Source organism: Mauremys mutica, chromosome 4 (genome assembly GCF_020497125.1).
Source record: "Mauremys mutica isolate MM-2020 ecotype Southern chromosome 4, ASM2049712v1, whole genome shotgun sequence".
In the NCBI taxonomy this organism is placed as follows: domain Eukaryota; kingdom Metazoa; phylum Chordata; order Testudines; family Geoemydidae; genus Mauremys; species Mauremys mutica.
The window spans coordinates 91,474,827-91,496,646 of NC_059075.1; the positions used below are offsets into that span (position 1 = coordinate 91,474,827).

The 21,820-nt window shown below is 38.8% G+C and overlaps 1 protein-coding gene and 1 long non-coding RNA gene across 3 annotated transcripts in view; one reads left to right on the forward strand and one right to left on the reverse strand.

Moving 5' to 3' along the window:
• Positions 1-14,628, reverse strand: part of LOC123369945 — a 34,258-nt gene extending 19,630 nt beyond the window's left edge. The window contains exons 1-2 of the long non-coding RNA XR_006579211.1: positions 14,470-14,628; positions 4,287-4,360 (exon numbers count right to left, since the gene is read on the reverse strand). This is a non-coding gene — a long non-coding RNA (uncharacterized LOC123369945). The remainder of the gene's footprint in view (positions 1-4,286; positions 4,361-14,469) is intronic.
• The window catches only part of ELP4 (elongator acetyltransferase complex subunit 4), a 293,928-nt gene that overhangs the window by 218,419 nt on the left and 53,689 nt on the right, over positions 1-21,820 (forward strand). The window lies entirely within an intron of this gene.

Below are 21,820 nucleotides of genomic sequence, written 5' to 3' on the forward strand. Positions count from 1 at the left end.
TTGTTTGATGATATCCATATGGGTTACAGTGTGGGGTGGTAGGTTACAAGTAGGGGTGGGCGCTTGGAAGGGTTTTTATTACTATATTGAAGTAGGTTCTTTCAGGGTATTTGTGTGAGATCCTGGATTTAAGGTTTATTACAGCAACCTGTAATCCACTACCAAGCCATCCTCAACTGCTTCCTCCCTCCCCCCTTCCTTTCCTCCCTATTTCTGGAGGGGTGTTAACAGGCCACTTCATCTTGAATGGTCCCTTGAAATATATGTTAACTACTTACACTAAACAATCAGTTCCATCTTGTATTTAGCAGTGACACCAAGTTAATTTCCCAGACCTGAAGAAGAGCTCTGTGTAAGCTTGTCTGTCTCCACAACAGAAGTTGGTTCCGTAAAAGATATTACTTCACTCAACTAGTCTCTCTAATATCCTAGGACTAATGTGGCTACAACAACACTGCATACATATTAAGGATATGTCTACACTGCGCATGTTACAACGTGGCTGCAGCAGCGCTGTGACATGGGCAGTGTAGTCACGCTTTATCGCTGGGTCAGAGCTCTCCTGGCGATAAAAAATAACCACCCTGAATGAGGGGTGGTAGCTTTATCACCCGGACTGCAGCTCTTTTATTCTGTCTAGACTGGCGCTTTTCAGCGTTAAAACTTTTGTCACTTGGGGGCGTGTTTTTTCACACCCTTGAATGACTAAACTTTTAGCGCTGAAAGTGGCAGTGTAGACACAACCTAAGTTTGTCAGTTGCATCTCCTTAGCTCTCACTTCAGCCTTGGTCTATGTCAGACCTTTGTGTTTAGAACGGGAGTCTACTCCTTCTGCTACAATCTTAAGCTTTCATATGAACTGGACTTTTTAAAAGCCAGAATAGAATCAATAGTCTTGCTCAGTACTGCCAGGATTTTCAGCTACCTTATCATGTCTGCTGTGGAAATTGTCTCTTCCTATTATCCTTTTTCACCATTCTCAGCAGAGTGATTGGCAGTTCTGTAACTTATGCCTGCTGTGGCCTTCCCATCACTTCTGTGAAATTCTTCCCTTCCCCAAGTCTTTGTGCAATCTGTATTTTCCTGGATCAGGGGTTGTGCCATAATCTGTGTGCATCCTGTTATGTGTACTCTACTGGCTTCTTACACAGTCTTCACACACTTTACCTTTCATATTCTTCCTTTCTCTTGACTTCTACAGTGTCTTTTTTTGTTGTTCTCTGGGAATAGCTCACATTTCCCTAAGAAAATATGCACTGAAGATTTTCTTTTCTGTTTTGTCCTTATTCTTCTGATTTGGAGCAAGACCTAATATCAGAATGTCATCAGCTGTATTTTCCATGAATATGAAGAAATTAAATTGGTATTCTTCACTTTTATTTACAAGTCTTGACACTACTTGAAACTACTCAGAATAATGTGTTTCATTTTGGCTATGCTGATTTATCTGTGAAGTTAAAGTTCTTGGAGGGTATTATGAGAACCATTAGTTCCATTATTCTTGTTTCTTTCCAGACTTTATTTATTTGTGCAGGTTTTGTCCCTTTCAGGCAGTTTGCTCTCTCACTCTTTCTGCTCCTGTGGAGATGGCTCCTCCCTTTCTTTTTCTGGGGCTCCATGCTGCAGCTCTAAATTCAGTTTATTTTCCTATGCTCTTCCTGGGGTTTTTTTTGTTTGTTTTTCCCTTTTCTCTATTTCTCTGTCTTGGAACTTTTCTTGCTCTCTCAGCCCTTTTTAGAGGCTTATCTCCTCCTTCCTCTTCCTCTTTCTGTTTAGCCCCTACCTGCTTTACACCTACTTCAGTGTTTGGGAATGAGGAACTTGAACTCTACCCTCTGAGTAGAAGAGTTTCATTTACTCATTTCTTTTGTTATCTCCTCTCTCTGAATGAGGATTCTGTCAGTTCTGATACCGTGCAATGTTCACTGAGACACTGTGATGTGAGCAGAGACACACCAGACTCCAAATACATTCACAGAGAACTATCCAATAGTCTCTCAGCTTATTAATATCTCCTAAAACATATCTTGGTCCTCTCTGGAACCTGGAGGGACCAACAACTCTAAATTAAACTCGCCTCCACATATTTTTCATGGAATGTAGGCTATATAAGCTGCTCTACAAAAAGATAAAACACAGACTTAAAATAGCTGGTTTCCAGAAAATATTTTAAGTAAGGAAGTAGCAATCATAAGAGAAAAAGATATCTTTTATTCTAAAAGATTTTAAAGTCCTTTACATTCAGATTTGCAAAATTTTATAAATGGATCACTGAGGCATGACTGAGGCAGAATGCAGCAGCTGTTTAATCCTACACAACAACACTAAATAGTTTATGAGAAGAAGAGAAAAATACTGGAGCAGATTCAGTGTCCTGTTTCATTCCTCAGGCAACACCAAGGGAATAGAGACCACCTGAATCTCTCCAGTGGTCAGTGAGTCAGCATAGCCCATTCGAATCTCTCTTTCTCTCACTCACTCTCTCTCTCTGTAGCACTAGTGACTGGGACGAGGCATGGTTGATACATGCTGCACTCTGGCTATTCCCAGCTGGTGGATTGTCCCTTAGACATTGTTGCCAGTTGGCATAGAGCAGGCTGAGGGCTGAGTGTGGAGACAAGCAGAGAATGAGACCCAGTCTAAACTTAAAAGTTAAGTGTCAACACAGCTATGTCACTCAGGGGATGTGAAAAAATCCACAACCCTGAGCAACGTAGTTAACTGTGTGTAGACAGTGCTAGGTTGATGGAAGAATTCTGCTGTTGACCTAGCTACTGCCTCTCGGGGAAGTGGGTTAACTACAGTGATGAGAGAACCTCTTCCGTTGATGTAGTGAGTAACTGAACTGAAGTGCTACAGCAGGACAGCTGCAGCATTTTAAGTGTACACTACTCCTCAGGGAGCAATAAGTGGCTCCAGGATAGCACCTCTTCCCCATGGCGTTGAGCAGATTGTAGACGCAGCAGAGAATCTCCCTCATCCTATCCAATTGATACTGCAGGGAGAATTTTAGGTAGACAGTAATTATGCTGTATAACTGTATAATTGGCCAGAATACTGAGATCAACACTTTTGAAATATTATTGAACTTTTAATGATCAAAAGTGGTGACAGATCTGTTTATTTCACTTGAAAGGTGACACCTTCTTTTTCACAGCTCGTCTAACACTAAACGATTCTAACTCAGAGGGAAGAGTGCTACCTACTTAGGCAAAAACACCAGCTCTTGCAGTACCTACGTGCTCATTGGGTGCATTCCCTTCAAGTTGGACACTCAACCCTCGGTATATCTATGCTTAACCATTACAGCTGTGCTGCAGCTGTGCTGTTGTAGCACTTCAGGGTAGATACTACCTACAGGAGGGGTTCTCCTGGTGGCGTAGGTAATCCATCTCCCTGAGAGGCAATAGCTAGGCCGACAGAAGAATTCTTCTGTTGACTTAGCTCTGTCTACATGGGGACTCTTAGGTCAGCTTAACTACACCACTTGGGTGTGGATTTTTCACATCCCTGGGTGATGTAGTTATGCTGATCTGATTTTCTAGTGTAGATCAGACCTTAACTTCTGAGATCTGACAGGATCACAGCACAGGATTGTATGACTGCAAGTAGAGCTGGTTGCAAAAATTCAGACAGAACATTTTTTCATTAGAATTTGTTGATCTGTCGAAACTGACCAGGTGACCAGGATCAGAAGGTCTGGGAACCCTATGTATCAGAACCTAGTCGAGTGGCCTCTTCCAGCCACCCGCCAGATTGCTGTGAGGGGAATCTAAGCCTCTGGATCTTCCCTGCGTCTCACTAGGCAACAGCATTGGTTCCTCCCTTGGCCTCTCTGGCACATTTCCTGTGCACGAACTCTTGTTATCCCTTCATGGAACTGGAGCCCTTCAGCCCACCTGTCTTAGGTCTGGAGGATAGGCACTGACCCCCAAAACACTCCAGGAGCATAAACATACCCCCTCACAGAACGCCACCCCATCGTGTGAGCCTTTGGTTTGCAGTTTAACTTTCCCTGGAGATGGGTGGCAATTGTAAAGCATATAATACAGCAGTTTACATTTGTGTACCCTAAACATTTCAAATGGAGGTGCAGACCCCTTTGGAAATCTTAGATATAGTCTGCAGACCCCCAGGGTCTGTGGACCACAGTTTGAAAATCACTGATATACACAGGGAGGTACTTTGTTCTAAGTCTAACACCTTATTGCTCTTAACATAATCACATGAAAATTACACAGATCCACACAAAATAATAATGTACATTGCCCAGGCTATTTTCTCACCTGTCCAGGGCATTCTTTGGGCTGGGTCATTCTAGGGATGTCCGGGTCTTCTCCTGCATAGCATTACTTGTGTGCTGGAAACAAGGAATCGTCTCCATTAGCCCTACTTCCGTGCTCTTGGCCAGTTCGTTCCCCTCCTGTCTTGTGCCCCACATTTCCTGTTCCTGCATAATTCTCTCTCCAGTTTCTTTGTGACTCTGGGAATTTTTATATATATCACCCTACCAACACCTGGGTTTCTTTGTTCTAGTTTAGGTAATTTTCCATTGTTTGTACTTTCCCTCCTCCCTGCGGAGGGATAGGATACAACTGATTTTTCCTAAGCGTGAGCTCACCCATTGTTCTAAACTATTTTCACCTGAATTAGGGTTATGGTCTAGGAGGACGTGACACAGCCCAACCCAGCAAGGGTGGAATTCACATACACATTGAGACATTCAAAAATACAGCAATTTTATAATGCAATTTCACAGTATCAACCAGAATTAATAAATTGTACAGACAGAGACTCTACTCCAGCTCCCCAGACTCACAGCTCCTCAGCAGCTCGGGCTTCCATTCCCTTTACAGAGAATTTTAAATTTGGGGGGGGGGGATTTGTTCCAAATTGGAACTAAACCAGATTTCCATATATTGAATTTCTCTGTGAATTGGAATTACCTTTCTCTGCCTAGCTCTAGCTGCAAGGCAAACTACCAAAGTTTGTTGGGGTAGTTATTTGTCTTTACATATGGTAAGGAAACCAAGAGATTCCACATTAATAGGGAATTAATGTGTCATTCAGCACAGAGAAAAATGGAGGACAGCTTTTATTGGCCATTGAATTAAGAGGAATTATGGTAGAATTGGACAGGAAATTATAGGTCAGATCCAGATTTCCTAAAACATTTAAGTCCTTTTTTCACAATCTTTTACCAATGTGGTTGGGGATAAGAACTTTAATTTAGCCTTTGAATTTTGGCTAGACTGATCAGAGAAAGCAGGCACATACAAAACTGAACAACTGAGGTGCTACAGCATTTACTTAGTATCTTCTTGTAGGTGATATTTACAGAGATTTCTGCTTCAACAAATTAATGTTTTTTTCACATCTACAAGAAATAAACTTGTGTATTGTCTTTTTCTTAACATTAGAAATACTGCTTTGTGTGAGGTGCCATCAAATCTATTTCATTTCATGATTTTTATCCAGAAATTCAGTATTAGTTTGTTTTGGAAATGAGGAGATGGGTAAGAACTGGAATTAGAAGCCAAAATTTTTAAAGTAGATCTGGTAGAATAAAAGGAAGCAGTACTAAGTGAATGAATAAGTCATGGTAAAATCAGCTCAGGCACTTCTTTGAGACTCACATAGCCTTATTTTGCGTAATATGAACATTAGGTATGGCTTTTGCATATATTATTGTCTGAATGTTATTGAAAAGACTTGTTCTGAATAAACTTACTTAAATTATTGATATAGAGACCCAGCATATTTTAGAATATGCTTTAAAAAGTAAGTAAATTGTAAACTGGAAGTGACAGTAAAAATACATTGAGTGCTTCTAATAATTTAATTTACTTAATTCATTTTTAAAATGTTGAAGCATGACTTTAAAATCATACAAAAATTATGTTCTGTATTAAGTAGTGATACTATTTATGTGTAGAAATGTGATTATTATTTTCTTTGCTATATTTTAACAGGAACATAATAAAAAGCATCCTCTTGTTTAGCAGTGCAACCCTTCCCAAACTTGGTTACCTATACCAATATTCTAATCACTAGGGCCTGATCTACATCTAAAACGTAGGTCGATCTAGCTACACCACTCAGTGCTGTGAAAAATGTCATGCCCTATGTGACGTAGTGAGGTCAACCTAACCTACACAGTAAATGCAGCTACCTTCTCAAGGGGATGAATTTACCAAAGTGATGGAAAAACCCCTTCCATTGCTGTAGTAAATGTATGCGCTGCAGCTGTGCGGCTGTAGTGAATGTAGTGTAGACATACCCTAATTGGTAAATCCTTCTGAAGGCATGGAGGGCAGTGACCATGGTGGAGCAGAAAGAGAGGAGGTTTCCCCACATGCCATAGAGCACACCTCCATGGCAGACTCCCCGTGTACAAACACAGAAGGGTGTTTTGGAGGGAAGGGTCAGGGGATTAGTGCTCCTTGCATCCACCAACCTCTCCACCATGTGGAGACTGAGCACATCAACCATAGGGACTACTGCAGTTGTGTAGCATAGGGAGTAGTAATTGCAGAGCTAGATCTTGGGAAGGCAAGGGACGGAGTCATTCCTTCCTTGAACCCTCACATATCTGCAAAAAATGTTCGGCCTGATAAAATTTGCCCCTAAATCTTTTCATATTTTCTCATGCTCACTAAAAAGAAAGATATAAACAATATATGGTATTAATTTGTGAACTTTTATTTGAACTATATTCTTACGAATGTAATAGAATCCAAAAAAACCCTGAAGCCTGAGAAAAGTAAAGTCCATAGAAACCTATATATAGTAACCGTATGTCATCTGCATTGAAACTTTTTCAGTTTGCTGATAATACTGAATACACAAATATTACAAATATTGGCTATAGGTATTCAGGTAAGCCAGACATGAAAAAAATTGGTGGATAATTTATTTGTGCAAAGAAATCAGGATGTGACCATTTCTTTTTTTGAAATCTAAGTGTACATATCCTAAATATTCAATTCTAAATATTCTATCCACATTTTAATTATTCAGAATTGCTGATTCTTGACCTCTCATGCCCCCACAACGTAGGTAATTTAGAAATATATACAGAACATTTGATTTAAAAATGATAAAACTATATAACCAAAATAACTGTAATTATGGACATTTGCATTATAAACTACCCCCTGGCATCTACCAGTGATTTGCAACAGTCCTGATTTGTTTGATGTTGAGGCAATGGGGAGACTTTACTTCCCTCACCCTCTGTATTCTCTCTTCATTCATTTTGAGGGACCCGTTGATAAAAGAAGATTGCCTTTACCCCTTACACCTCCCCAGTAGTTTTTTGATGGTATCAGGTTGCTGTGGAATGATGTACTTTACTCCATTCACTTATCAGTCTTCTTGTTAGGGTGATATGCTGCTGCTGCACTCTTCCTGCTCCACTGTGTATTTGGTTTGTGCGCTGTAGTTCTTCATACTATCTAGGTGTCCTCCTGTCCTTAGACTTTTGGTGGGATGGGGCTGCTGAGTGCCTCTTTATAGGAAAAAAAAAGCCTTAGTTGGGACAAGAAGCCTACAAGTGGGAAAAACTCTGCGTTCAGGTCTTCATGCTCTCTCTTTCCCAGACCCCTTTTGCCATAACTCCTGTTCCATCTTTTTGGATGGAATGGGTTGGCTACAGATGGGTCTTCTGCTATGTGAAGTTCTCAATAGGGAAAATCTGGCTTCACTCCTTTATGCTTAAATTTTTGCTCCACCTGTCTCTTGTCCCATATCTCTAGGATAACAGCAGACCAGCAGCTATTAGTAATAATGCCATAGTGCCCAATCCTGCAAAGTCTTGAGTTCCTCCTAGTACCAGAGGAGTCAGTGGGAGATGAGAGGCTCAGCACCTTGTAGGTTGTGACTCATAGTGAAGAAGGTCTTACATGTAGGATAGGTTTAACACTTCCAAGTTGAGATTAGCCATTTAGCTGTTTGCTTTCTTCAACTAATGTCTAGCCATTCAGCTAATTTGTCTCCCATTCTCTGGTACTTGGTCATCACTGAAACAGACCTCATCCCTCATGTAAGGTATCATATTAGCTGTTAGAACAAGCAATTGCTAAGCAATGTGAGATTGATATCACTGGCTATCTGGAACTATTGGTCGGGGAAACTAGCTAGTATTGGTTTCAGAGTAGTAGCCGTGTTAGTCTGTATCCGCAAAAAGAATAGGAATACTTGTGGCACCTTAGAGACTAACAGATTTATTGTAGCTTAAGCTTTCGTGGGCCACAGCTCTCTTCATCGGATGCATGTAGTGGAAAATACAGCAGGAAGATACACACACACACACACACACACACACACACACACACACACACACACACACACACACACACACACAACATGAAACAATGGGTGTTACCATACATATTATAAGGAGAGTGATCAGTTAAGGTGAGCTGTTGTCAGCAGGAGAGAAAAATAACTGTTTGTAGTGGTAATGAAAATGGCCCATTTCCAGCACTTGACAAGGCGATATAAGGAACTGTAGGGGGGGTGGGGGAGATAAGCATGGGGAAATAGTTTTACTTTGTGTAATGGCCCATCCATTCCCAGTCTTTATTCAAACCTAATTTAATGGTGTCCAATTTGCAAATTAATTCCAATTCAGCAGTCTCTCCTTGGAGTCTGTTTTTGAAGTTTTTTTGTTGTAATATTGAGACTTTTAGGTCAGTTATGGGGTGGGTATCGATCTAAGATACGCAACTTCAGCTACGTGAATAGCGTAGCTGAAGTCAAACTATCTTAGATCGATTTACCTCGGGTCCTCATGGCGCGGGATCGACGTCCGCGGCTCCACCGTTGACTCCGCTACTGCCGCTCGCTCCGGTGGAGTTCCGGAGTCGACGGGAGCGCGTTCGGGAATCAATATATCGCGTCTATATGAGACGCGATATATCGATCCCCGAAAAATCGATTGCTACCCGCCGATACGGCGGGTAGTCTGGACGTACCCATTATCACTCCATTTCACTCCCTTCTTTGAATCCCTTCATTGAGCTGATAGCTTTACTAACTTTCTGCATCAGATTTGTGCTTCATTTCCATCTTCAAGGTCCTGCACAATTCTTCCAGGCCTACATCTCTGCTCTTGTTTTCTCTCATTTCTGTTGCCTGTGTTCCACCCAAGGCACACTCATTATGCTGCTTTTTGTTCTTCTCTCTCTCGGCTTCACATCTTCTTCCATGCCACTCCTTACACTTTCAAAATTCTGCTCCATTCTTTAGCTCCTCTAAACATATCTATCCATTCAAATGCCACACCTTAATAATAGCTAAATAGATACAATGGTTGGAAAAAAACAATCATGTTATGAGATTAAACTGTCATTCTGTGTGTCGTGTGTCCAAGTTGTATTTGACTGATTTCAAGCTTTAACTGTATTATGTGTGCTTGATTTAAACTGTAAAGTCCTTGTGGTAGGAACCGCACATTCATATTTTTCCTCTGGCTTACACTACCTATAGAACAAAAATTTGTCAGAAAAATCTAATGCAACATACTCTATATGAATACAATATGGCTGGGGCAGGAATGATTAAAAATCTTTTTTTTTATTTCATTTGTTTTTCTTTGCCCTCAACACCATATATTCCATATTTATATTATCCACGAAATCAAAAAAGGTCACCCTTGTTTGCCATTCCCAAAGCACTCTGGTGTTTTTTGAAATTGTTTTGTTTGAATTGTGCTGAAGTGATTACCCACTGCTTCAGGCATGTACTCACTTCAGCACTCTTTGGCTGCAGTCAGACTTCAGAGAAAAGCAAAGGTGTAAAACTCCTTTGTCACTGGTTAGGAGATCATTCAGTAAGGAATGCAACAATTAAAAGCTTTTTTCAAAGTGAACTAGTATAGCTGCAGCTAAATACACATACACAAACATCATATGCATGTGAATGCATGGTGTACAGTGACAGACATTCATTCAAGTCTACCAACATGACTTGCATAGAACATGCAATATATGCACTGCCTAAGTTTCATTTGCATGGCTTAAGAATAATGTGCATTTTGGCCTTGTTTTCAATGGAAAAACTGCCAAGTGCCTAAGCGACATCCAGATATTTAGACAGGTATATGTAGTTACTAAAAAGAAAAAAAAAAGGTATATCTATAGATCATTTTAATCCCATCACTGTTGTATATGTGTTCATATGGTATGTGCAAAGTATTTTGAGTAATCTTATTCTATATGCTGGCATACTTTAATGATTTGAAATTCAGCAATCATTTAACTGTTGAACAATAAATTACTACCATAGCAACCTTGTAATCCCCTGGCTCAGCATCTATACAGGCTCCAACCATTAGCATATATTCAAAATACAAATTAATGTAAACATTTGTATAAAATAAAAAGTTTAGTAAAGCTTATTCATTTTTAATTAATTTAGAGGTTGTCCTCAATTACTGTATATTATAGTGTTAAAATAAATTTCTCGGCTCCGTAATGTGCAGTGTTGCTTTAAATTACAGTCTTTCTACAATAGATTACTTTGCTTTTAATGGTTGTTTGAAATATAAAAGGATTCTGCATAAACCAGGAGCCCAGCTGTGAGCCTCCTGGTATGCAGGAGGAAGAAGATGTAGTTTGGGATATGAGCAGAAAATAACCTGAGGAGCAGCCTCTCAGAATTTTACAGTTTTCAGTACAAAAGGGGAATATTGTTCTTTCTGCACCTTCTGTACTACATTAAACTTCCCAATAGTCAGGTCATTCAAGGCCTCCATGCTTTGGATATCACGTAGAATTAAGGTCAAATTATTCTGCATGAGAAAGAAATTTGCTCCATTCAGGGAAGTTGCTTTCTCCAAAGAGTTGAGAGATTATGGTAATGCGGGCACCTTCTGAGCCCTAATACTGATCTAAAGAACTGGCTCATATACATCGATACTCATCATACCCCTGTATCTCCTTTGCCCACCAATGGGAGATTACTGTCCTAACGGGAAATGGCCTTTTTGAAGATGAGGATTTCTTCTACTCTCTATTCTGTCATCAGTAAGAGACTCAAATCACAAGAACAATTTTAAAATTCTAAATAGATATGCTAGGTTTGTCAGCTGTGAATGGTGTCACTAAAGCCTGGTCAATGCTACAGAGTTAGGTTGACGTAAGGCAGTTTATGTTGACCTACCTCTGTAAACATCTACACTGAAATGTAGTTCCCACCGATGTAACGCTCCCACTTCTCTGACTTAATAACTCCACCTCCACAAGAGGCAAAGTGCTTAGGTCAACGCAGTGTCAGTGTAGACACTGCGTTGCTTACATTGACTGTTGCTGCCTTTCAGAAGTCATACCACAATGCCCCACACTTACAGTTAAATCGGTGCCAACATAAGGAGAGTAGTGTGGACATGCAAAAGCGATTTAATTTCTGCAGTGGCTGTATGTCGACATAACTTAGGTCAACTTAATTTTGTAGTGTAGACTGCCATAAGAAAAATCTAGTTTTAAAAGGTCCTCTAAGAAAATGTTGGAATCCATGACCTCTGAAATTCTCCAGGATGATATTCTGTGATCTATTCTTATTGCATGGTTTTTATGTTACACTCCGTGACCATCAGCTAATTTTGGAAGTTGCTGAAAAGTTTATCATACTAAGTTACATGTACGGAGGGCTACACAATAGTCTGAGCACTTTGTCTTGTTAAAAGTAATCTTTTCTTGTGGTGGTTTGCCTTACTTTTCTTCACAAATAATATGAATCTGGATGGACAGGACTTTCTAGGGACATGAAGGAATTCTATACCTCCAGTATTAATTAAACCCATTATATGTTCTTTCTGCTTCCTAACAGCACAGTGGTTGCAAGTGCATGTATCAGAAATGGCAAGAATGCCATCTTTTTTAAAAATAACATTTTATTAGACACCTCTCTGCCTTCATGTTACTTCTCATCCACTCTCGAGTATGTAACTTTTCCTCTGACTATATTATTTGTCTCACCTCCCTGCTCCTGTATCCCTGCATGATCAGCTCTCCTCTTTGTTCACATGTAATGCTGGAACTCCCTTCCTCTCATTTCTCCACAATGCTGTCCTGTTATAAGTTTGCTTTAGGAGACGTGGATACTTAGGACCAGACATTTAAAAGAGCTTGGCACCTACAATTTTTCATATTTTCAGAAGAGTTCAGCTCCCATTTAGGTATCTAATAGAAGTGGCTGTATTTTCAAAAGTGCTCAGCATCCAGTAGCTTTCAACAGTATTCAGAGACTGCGGGAGAAAGGGCAAAATTTGGCACCATGCCATATATGTTCATTTTACCTAGTGCTTTATGGGTACTCTTTTAGTTCATTTTTTCCTTTCTATTACTAGTCTGAGGTCATCTCTGCGAAAGGAACAGTAGCTTCATAGTGGGAGTTATCCTGCCCACCCATACTGCTGTTGATCCAATGTATATGGATTCTGTTTCCCTCTGTAGTACACAAATGTTATGTTCTTTATTCTTAAGTGACAGCTGGCGACAGGTAAAGTTGGCTCATATTTTGTTCATTCTGGTTAAACACTTTCATTTCCAAGTATATACCCAGGTTTTGTTTGCTGTATTTTGTTCTCGGTATGGTTGAATGCCATCCCTGGAAAGATGTGCATAGTATTGAATAAATGGCTTGCCATCGGCATTCATGAGTAAATTCTGCAGTTTTTGTTTCAAGGCTTTGACATGTCATCAAGTGTAAATCTATTCTAATGCCAAAATCCTTCTTGATGTTTGATGCCAATCAGTAGCTTTTTCATCTTGAAAAAGGTAGTGAATAATTTGCCCTGTGGATATTGCACAGATACCATATATGGTATGAAACAAAGAGATAGGGGAATCCCATAGCCATTTGTGAAATTCAAATAACTGTGTTAAATCAGTTTGCTTTCCCAAATACTATTAGTAGTCTGGTACGTTTTCTCTCTCTTTCAAAAAGACATAGACTAATTTGCATGTTTAGGATGTGTGGAAACAATATACTATTTGCTGTGATATTTTATTTCATGAGCAAAAGCCAGTATACTGAAATGGGTGTGCATCATATTATATATTTGTTGATATTAATAAGAATTGTAATCTGTTTTGTTAGCTGTTTTCTAACTGCACTGTATTCTTAATGCACTAAAGCCTGTATTTTCAAAAACCCAACATTCCTTTATGGGGAGACTTTGCATGCATGTTTTTTTCACTACAGTGAATTGTGAGCCCAAAAGATGTCATGGGAAAGGCTAATATTTAGTTCTCTGGTTCATTTGTGGGCACAAAAATATAGGAGTAATTTCCATGCATAAAAAGAAGGTCAGGCTGAAAATATTCAAGATTTTGTTCTAAATCAGTTTATTTGTTCTGATACTCATATTTAGATTATATTAGGCAAAAATAGCCTCTGAAGCTATGTAGTTAATTCCTTTCTAATGTGGAATCTTCCGATATCAAACTGAGATTCATTGATTTTTAGGTTAGAAGAGACCATTATGATCATTTAGTCTGACCTCCTGCATAACACAGGGTGTTAGCCTTTTACCCAGTAATTCCTGCATCAGGCTCATAACTTTTGCTTGAGCTACAGCACATCATTTAACCATAATTGAAATAAAGTCTCTGTTATAATTTTATAAAACACTTTCTACTGAGATTCGTTGCTTTAAATTGCCGCCTTAGTGTAAACCACTGATAATATTAATATAGTTATTATTTTGCTTACAGTTTGCACTAATGTAGGAACTTTAAAGCAAAGTTACTCAAAGCACCTTATATACCTTAATTACACTTCCAGATAGGCATTATTTATACCCATTAAAAAGGTGTAAATTTAGGAAAAAAACAAGATGAGTGACTTGTCCATTGTAATACAATGAATGAGTGGTAGAATAAGGAATAGAATTTGACTTCTAATCCTTTGTTTTAACAATTAAACCACTGTGAACTTTATTATTTGATTCTCAAATCTGTGAGGATTTTGGTATGGGAACTACAAAAAAGTAATTACAATAAGTGATGTATTTCACAATTATGAAAAAAAGTGAATCAGTAGTAAAACAAACTTAAAGAAAATAATTTATTTTAATCATGTTCTTTTTAGTTCCGATTCTAAAACCTTCATAGATTGGAGGATCAAATAACTTTTTATTTAGTGCCTTCCACCATAAATGATATTAAAGCACTTTACGAGCTGTGTTTGTAAAAAGAACCAGCCACACATTACTGAAATATGGCTACCTCTGGAATAGAATGCAATAGCTGTTCTATGACATCAACACTAACTGGTTCTTTTTGGAGAGGAAGTGAAAAATAACTTCTCCAATTGAAATATTCTTTGAATTTTAGATAGGCAGAATATAATAATAAATGTTAGGATTTTGCCAGCAGCCGGGTTAACAGCCCTTCTCTTATAAAAAATTCCATGGGCTCTTTCGTAATTATTGATGGTCAAGATTTCAGTTTTACAACTCACCTGCAATACTCAAAATATTAGGACTGATATCCAGCTACTAAAGAGTGAACAGCAGAGTAGTCTTATATCATTGGTCCACTAGCTGTACAGTACTATCAGTGTCCTGGTAAGCCGCTCTCATTGTTGGTATACAAAAGACCTGTGACAGATGAAACATATGAGGCTGGAGCACAAATGAAAAACATCACATTCTGAATCCAATCTATTCTGGGTAGAATGTATTTATAACGTCATGTTGTGGTTGTTATGGAGGCATCAACAAAGTCTCATCCAGTGGAATAGTCCTGTATGGTGGTATTATTATTTATTATTATTAATCATGTTTGTTATGGTAGTGCCTAAAGACCAAGCAAGAATGGGGCTCCATTGTGCTAAGAACTGTATAAACACAGAGTAGTAGATGGTCCCTGAATGTAGAGTTTACAATCTGAATAGAAAAGACAAACACAGGGTAGGGAAAGGGTAACACAAGCAGTGCAAACAGTGTGATGGCAGTAGACATCATGGTAGCTTGATGGGTTTGTTTTCTTTTTTATGGGTGTGGTTGACGGATCAGCTAAATGGAATGAAAATGGAAGGTGGGTTGAAAGGGACAGGGCAGAGAAGAAAAGGGTAAGAGGGGCATATGTAGAGTGAAGCTAAGGTGAGGAGGCCATGGGGGAGGGTTTGATCAAACAGTCGATCAACATAAAGCCGATAAAGTCCAGTCAGAACTGTAGAAGGTTCTCTGAATGTCCCAAAGTCCCTGCTTTGGCTGCTTCTGCACATGCTCCTACTGGCTGGAGTCCCTGCCTGGTTCCTCCCTGTAGTTTTTACCAGCAACCATATTGGGGGGGGGGGGGAAGTACCATCTGGTTTTTAGTGCCCCCCAAGTGGGCCTTCTCCCCTGCTCAGTTTTGAGCCTGGAGGGTGCTGGAGTGGACGGGTGGCCCTGGTGGGCCCCATTTTACACTCTACTCCACCATGCTCCTGCATCTGCTCCTACTGGCTGGTAGACAGGTTGCTGAATTCAGGCTGCTAATTTCCTGGAAACAATCAAATATTTCCTTCTGAAAGGAGCTATCTTTTGTGTCTATCTGTGAAGATAACTTTTGTGTCTGATGGGGACAAATAACACATCATCTCTTAAATTTCAGTCACTGAGGTTCCAGATGTGCTGAAGACAGACTGGTACCTGTAACTTGGCTAGTAAAATTAAAAAGGAGAAGTATTGCGTCCACCACTAGTTACGGTGTTACCCTGCCTTTCATGAGGGAGGAGTTATCAGCTTCCTCATAAGAAATATTCAGGCCATTGATCAAGAAGCGATTTCTTGACGCTGACATTCTTACGGTCTCCCTGCTTCTGACCTGCTCTTTTTGAGGCAAGCTTATTGTGAAGCTAGTGACAAGGCAACTCTGGCATTAACCAAAGTGCTCGGGTTTAATTTATTTCTGTCAATCAGGTGCAAGATCTGAGGGTCTGACTATAATACAAAAACTATTTCTTATTGATTGATCTCTCAGTGATGGACAAAGAGAGGTTTCCATGTTGATTCTTTACAGCTGTCTTTTGATGCCATTAACCATGAGGTTTTGCTGATGGCATAAACCCTGGCAGTGCTGGATGGGAATGTATTTGGAGTTTTTTGTTGGTTTTCTTTACCAGTTTTCTTTTATCTGAGAGATGTCAGAGAGTTGTGCTGGGAAATTGCTCACCTACTCTGAGCATGCAGCCAAGTGTAACTGATCTCTTGTAGCATCCTGCAGGATTCCATTCTGTCATCACTTTTGTTTAAAAGGTATGTGAGCTGTAGGGGGAAGGTAGCCCATGTGTAAGGGACTGGTTGCCACCAATATGCAGATGACCTGCAACTCTGTCTCTCTGTTTCAGCAGATCCAGAGAGATCGGCAACAGCCCACTTGACAGGCAGATCTGTTTCAAGCAATGTTAACTTCCAATAGCTGTTCAAGCACTGTTTCCACTGGTGTTTAGGAAAAGCATGCAGCAAAGGGTAACTGATCCCTGACTCTTTGTCCTACACCATCCAGCTTTCAAAGGCTCAGTCACAAAGGGGTTTCCATGGCTCCAGGGAAGGAACAGTGTAAGCTAGGAAACCACTGCTCATGATTTTTACTGTTTTGTGGGCATTTTTAGCTTTCTTTTCTCTCAGTTGCCCTGCTCAGTGGAAGACTTTTGAGGTCTGAGGGGGACCCTGCAGCTGTGAGGTGGTTTGACTGGGGAGCATAAAATGTGGTGCAGTAGGGTACAGAAATGATGAATTTCTGAGGGAAGGGAAATGGGAAAATAGTTATACGTCTGTCTTAGGTACTTATTGTACCGAGGTACATATTGTCACTATTACCATAGTATGAGTTCCTCACAATCTTTTTAATTTGAGGAAGGGAAGTACTGTTATCCCCATTTCACAGAAAGTTACTAAGGTACAAAGAGACTGACTTACCCAAGTTCATGAAAGTCTGTGTTAGAGCAGGAGGTTAAACCTGGTTCTTCCATGTCCCAAATTAGTACCCTAGCCACTGCTCCATCCTTCCTCTCTAACATGCATGAGAGAGAAAAAGATGAGTTGGCAAATGATGAGTGGAAACCTGACTGAATGAAAAGTGAATTGGGTAAGAGTGATTAGAGGCTAAGTGGGAGAGACAAACAGAAGTGAGTCAGGGTCTTTGTTACTGAGTCAGAGGGCTAAATACTGAGTGAATGGTAGGATGGGGTTTGTCTGGTATGTGTGTGTGAAATGCAGGTATATAAAATGTGTGTATGAGTCTGAGAAAGAGAATATCCAGGTATTTAAATGTGGCTGTATGTTAGGAGTGGGAGGGAGAGGGGATTGCATGCATGAAAAAGAATATGTAGTAGATTTGTTCCTGAGCTGGCTAGTTTTCCTAAGCATTTTGCAAGACTAGATTAATTAAATTTATTTACACACTTTGCCTTTCATGATAATTTGAAATAACTTTTTACAGGTAACAGTTACTACTTCTTTATATAAAAATAAATTTTAAAAGTTTGAACACCGAATGGATGTATTTTCCTGGTATTAAGAGCAGATTTTCAAAAATGCTCAATGCCCCCAAATCAGCTCCATTCACATTTAAAATATGGTCAGTTAGGTGACTAATTTGAAGCTCTCAGGTGCAGGGTTCTTTTGAAAATCAGGGTATAAATGTTTTGTTTGGAGTCTTTAATTTTCCATCTGAAGCAGTGTATGAAAAGAACATATGCTAAGGTAGCACATGGTCTCCAGGAACAGTGCTCGGTTACTAACAATGATTGTAGAGAATGGTTGCTGGGCAATCAACAGCACAGTAAACTCAAATCCGTGTGCTTTCAAATACTTATCTTGATTAATGGTTTAACCAGTCATAAAATACTGCGTACCTGTTGTTTAAATTGAATCCATAATGCACTTTAGTGGAAATATAAAATATATCTGATTCTCAATATCTTCTATATGGTAAGAGATAGCACAGATCCAAACTGTTTACAACTGATTTAAAATTAAAAGTTCTAAAACAGAGCTAGAAGAAAAGCTAAATTGATACTGTATACATAAACAGAGAAAAGCCATGCTCCATGATTTTCCAATAGCCATCAGTTAGTTTTACCATTAAGACTAATGCCTAAAACTATATATTACATTTGTAATAATTTTGCAGTTGAGTGATACATTCTTTTGTCATCTCATGAATATTTTTTGAGAAATTCAGTATATATTGTACCCATTTCTCAATTCCCAGTCTTCCACAATATTAAGGGTATGTATGATCCAAAGCCCGTTAAAGTCAATAGCAGTCTTTCCATTGACTTTAATAGAAGTTGGATCAGGCCATAAGAGAGGCAATCCGATTCTAATAAAAAATGCCACACTATCATGTTATGCTGCATTTTAACCACATTTCCTTTCTTCTTTGGTTTACATATGCACAATCCCAGCATCTTGCTAATGGTGAGGGAATGCTGAGTAGTTTTATTTTTCCAATCTCTTAGTGAGCTCCACACATAGAAATATGCCAAAGTAATTCCGTCAGCCTTCCATTTGAAGAAATATTGAAAGAATATCCAAAATTAACAAGTAACAAGTCCCATAAAATACATTGAAGAGTAGGATAATGGAAGCCACAAAAACATGATACACAAGAATTGCCTTCAATTTCAATATGTCTATGTAAATTCTCCCCTAAAAGTATAAAAGTGACATTCATTCATGATGTCAGAAGAATGTTATTTCTACACTTTGGCTCTGTGGTTTAACACATGTACAAACCTCTTTGTGATTTGTTCTATCTTAGGGCTATTTCAAATGTAATCTATTTATGGGGCTATATTATGTATTAAAATATAGTTTTCTTGACATGTAGCATACGTTTACAGAACCATAAGAATGTCCCCTCTTTAGAGGTCCAGGAATATTCAAAGGGTATACATCTTTAAAACAGAAACCATTTTTACTTTCAAATTAGATTTATAGCTCCAATATTAACTGTTATTTGTTTTATTCTTACTTCTGAGTTTTACTGATACAGTGTATTAATGCAAGATGCATTTATACTACTGCAGGAGTTCTGAACCCACTGAATACAAACAGATATTTATGTATGGCCTTTCATGGCTGTGAGACCCAAGGTGCAGGCTATGTAATTAGCCCTTTTTATTTCCAGTCTCTTGTTCACTTTTGCAGTTTATTACTTTAGATGCTAGACAATTAAACATGTTAGGAGTTTTACAGACACATCTGAAGACGAGGTCTCTCCCCTGAAATGATTACAATTAAAGTGGACAACCCAAATAGATGAAGGAAGGGGAAATAGGATTTGACAAAAAAAAAAAAAGTAATTGGTTAGTGAAGTTCAACACACATCCTGTTAGCTTCACATTTTTTGTTTTTATATATAGATAAGTTAATGTAGTTTTGTCACTAATTTGTTAAAGATTCTTAAGGATGGGTCTTTTCATTCCTATGGAGTGGGCAGAGATTCATTGTGTTTCCTAAGAACCTAACATATTCATCTGTCAAACATATACCAGACATATGAACATGAATAATAATAATAATAATACAGCTGAACAGTATGTCACAGCTAAAATTCAGGTAGTTTTCTATTTGCCTCCATTGATTTTCTTTTTTAATAATAACAATGAAAGCCTGAAGAATGGTAAAGAAATATTTTAAAATTATGCCTACCCTGAAATTTCCCTTTAGGATATATTTTAAAATACCTTGGAAGAAATGTACAGATAACTTAGAAATTAAGTTCTTTTCGTTGTTCAACTAAGACTTCCATTTAAAGCTGAGCTTTTCATGCTAATTGCCTAACACATTTATTAAATGACCATATTTTTAAAAATAAATCTTAATAAGATCACATGATGTGAGGAATAGCAGAAGTTAAACTAGAGCATCTCAAGGATCAGTATACTTGTCTTCAGAAAATTGCACATAGATCAACTATACGTATCCTGGGCACTTTAGACTGAAAGGGGTATGGCTACGAAACAGATCTCATCTTACCGTCTTGATAATTCCTTCATGCCAATACACCTAGAGTCTCCCTAGTGTTTGTTTTGGCTCTGTCAAGGCTTCCCTTCACCTGAACGTGTGGGCTGCCTCACTATCATTTGGCACCTTCAACATGTCATAAACAGCTGCGTATCTTCGGCTAGGAACTGCTCTGGGATTCATGCCAGGGAAAGTTCTCACCCTGGCCTCTGCTCCAGGCATATGCCTCTCTCCCCTGCTGTTTCCTGGGATGAGGTGTGGGACTTGGCTGCAGTCAGAGGAAGTTCTCATTGAAAGATATGGTTGGGCATGGGCATGATTCCCAGAATGGGGAGTCCCAAAAGGCAGCATCCTGACCCTGACCCTCCTCCTAGCAGCCACAGACCCTCCTTCCTTCCCAGCGTAGTACTGCCTACAGGTATCACTGAAATCCTGGAAATGAGCTGCTCCTCTGCTTATGTTTACCTGGGAGCTGACCAGTTTCCTTAAAGTTGAGCAACTTTTTAACCATTTTTTTTCAAATGTGGAGTGTATATTATATGAATTTAGTATCCAAAATTTTAAACTAAATGGTGGGAGGTTGAATTTACAAGAAACTGTGGACATCTGTTTATTCACAGAATGAGCACAGGACGTGCAATACAGTTCCACCACCCCATGCCACCTGTGTACCTCCAGTGTGACCTGGAGTGACTGCCCCTAGGGATTAGAGGTACTCTAGTAATCCTTTGCCTTTCTTTTGAGGCTGTGGACCAGGTACCAAGTGGGATGTTGACTTCTGTCCATGAAGAACAGGACTGAAACTACCAGTCTATTTCATGTATACTAGCGAACAATTGTCATATAATACTAACTTTTTGTCCCTACCTGCCATGGGTAGATCCTAACCAGCAACCTGAATGTGAAAGACTCTGTTCCTCAGTACCATTACCAGTTCCTTGGAGTATGCAGCTTCAACCCCCAGGCAGAATATCTATCATTTGCCTCTTTAGTGGAGGGAATAGTTAAAAGAAATTTTAATTTGCTGCAGAGTCAAACCTGTTCCATCATTCATCAGAAATAGTTTTACTTTGCACAGGCCAGGCTTTCCCCTTTTCCTCTTACTACATTTGCTCTAGATTTTTTGGTATCCCAAGGAATTCTGCTATATTTAGGTTTAAGAGGTATGCCAATGATGAATTTTTTATTTGAGTTGAACAGTTTAGTCTTCATATCATTCCTACAATGGAATCATTTATATGATGCCTTTTGATGTCTTAATAATAGGTACCATTGTTCCGATTCTTACACAAGCAGATAAATGGGGATAAATATTCTTAGTACACCTTTTTATGAGTAATGTTGAAATGTTAGTCATACCACTGTTCCTTGGCTCTATGAAGCTTAAAGTTCTCGTTTTTAGTGAATATGTTGTAGTTAGCTGCTGACTCCAGTGTATTTCAAAAATATAAGATGCATATTTATTTCTGATACTCTAAGCTTGCATATTTGAGGTTTAATTTGAAAAAGGATGTAGATGGTATTTTTAAACAGTTTGAATTTTATGTTTACAATATCTGCAACATTTAATTATTAAGTAAAGCTGGAAAACATATTGAAAATAACATTTCTGTATAACAATAATTAAATTTTGCCTATTATAAAGTTTTCTCCTGATTTTATGTGTAAGAAGTCTTTGTGAAAATATCTCAAATTTCTCCAAATGAAAAACACAATTTGACAAAGAATAAATCATATTAAACGAGAAAATAATTTCAAACAATATCTGTCTTCTTAGAGGTAGCTTTTTTTCAAAAATGTAATATATAAAAGAGAATATTCTGCACCCTTACCACACCAATTCCTCCTCTT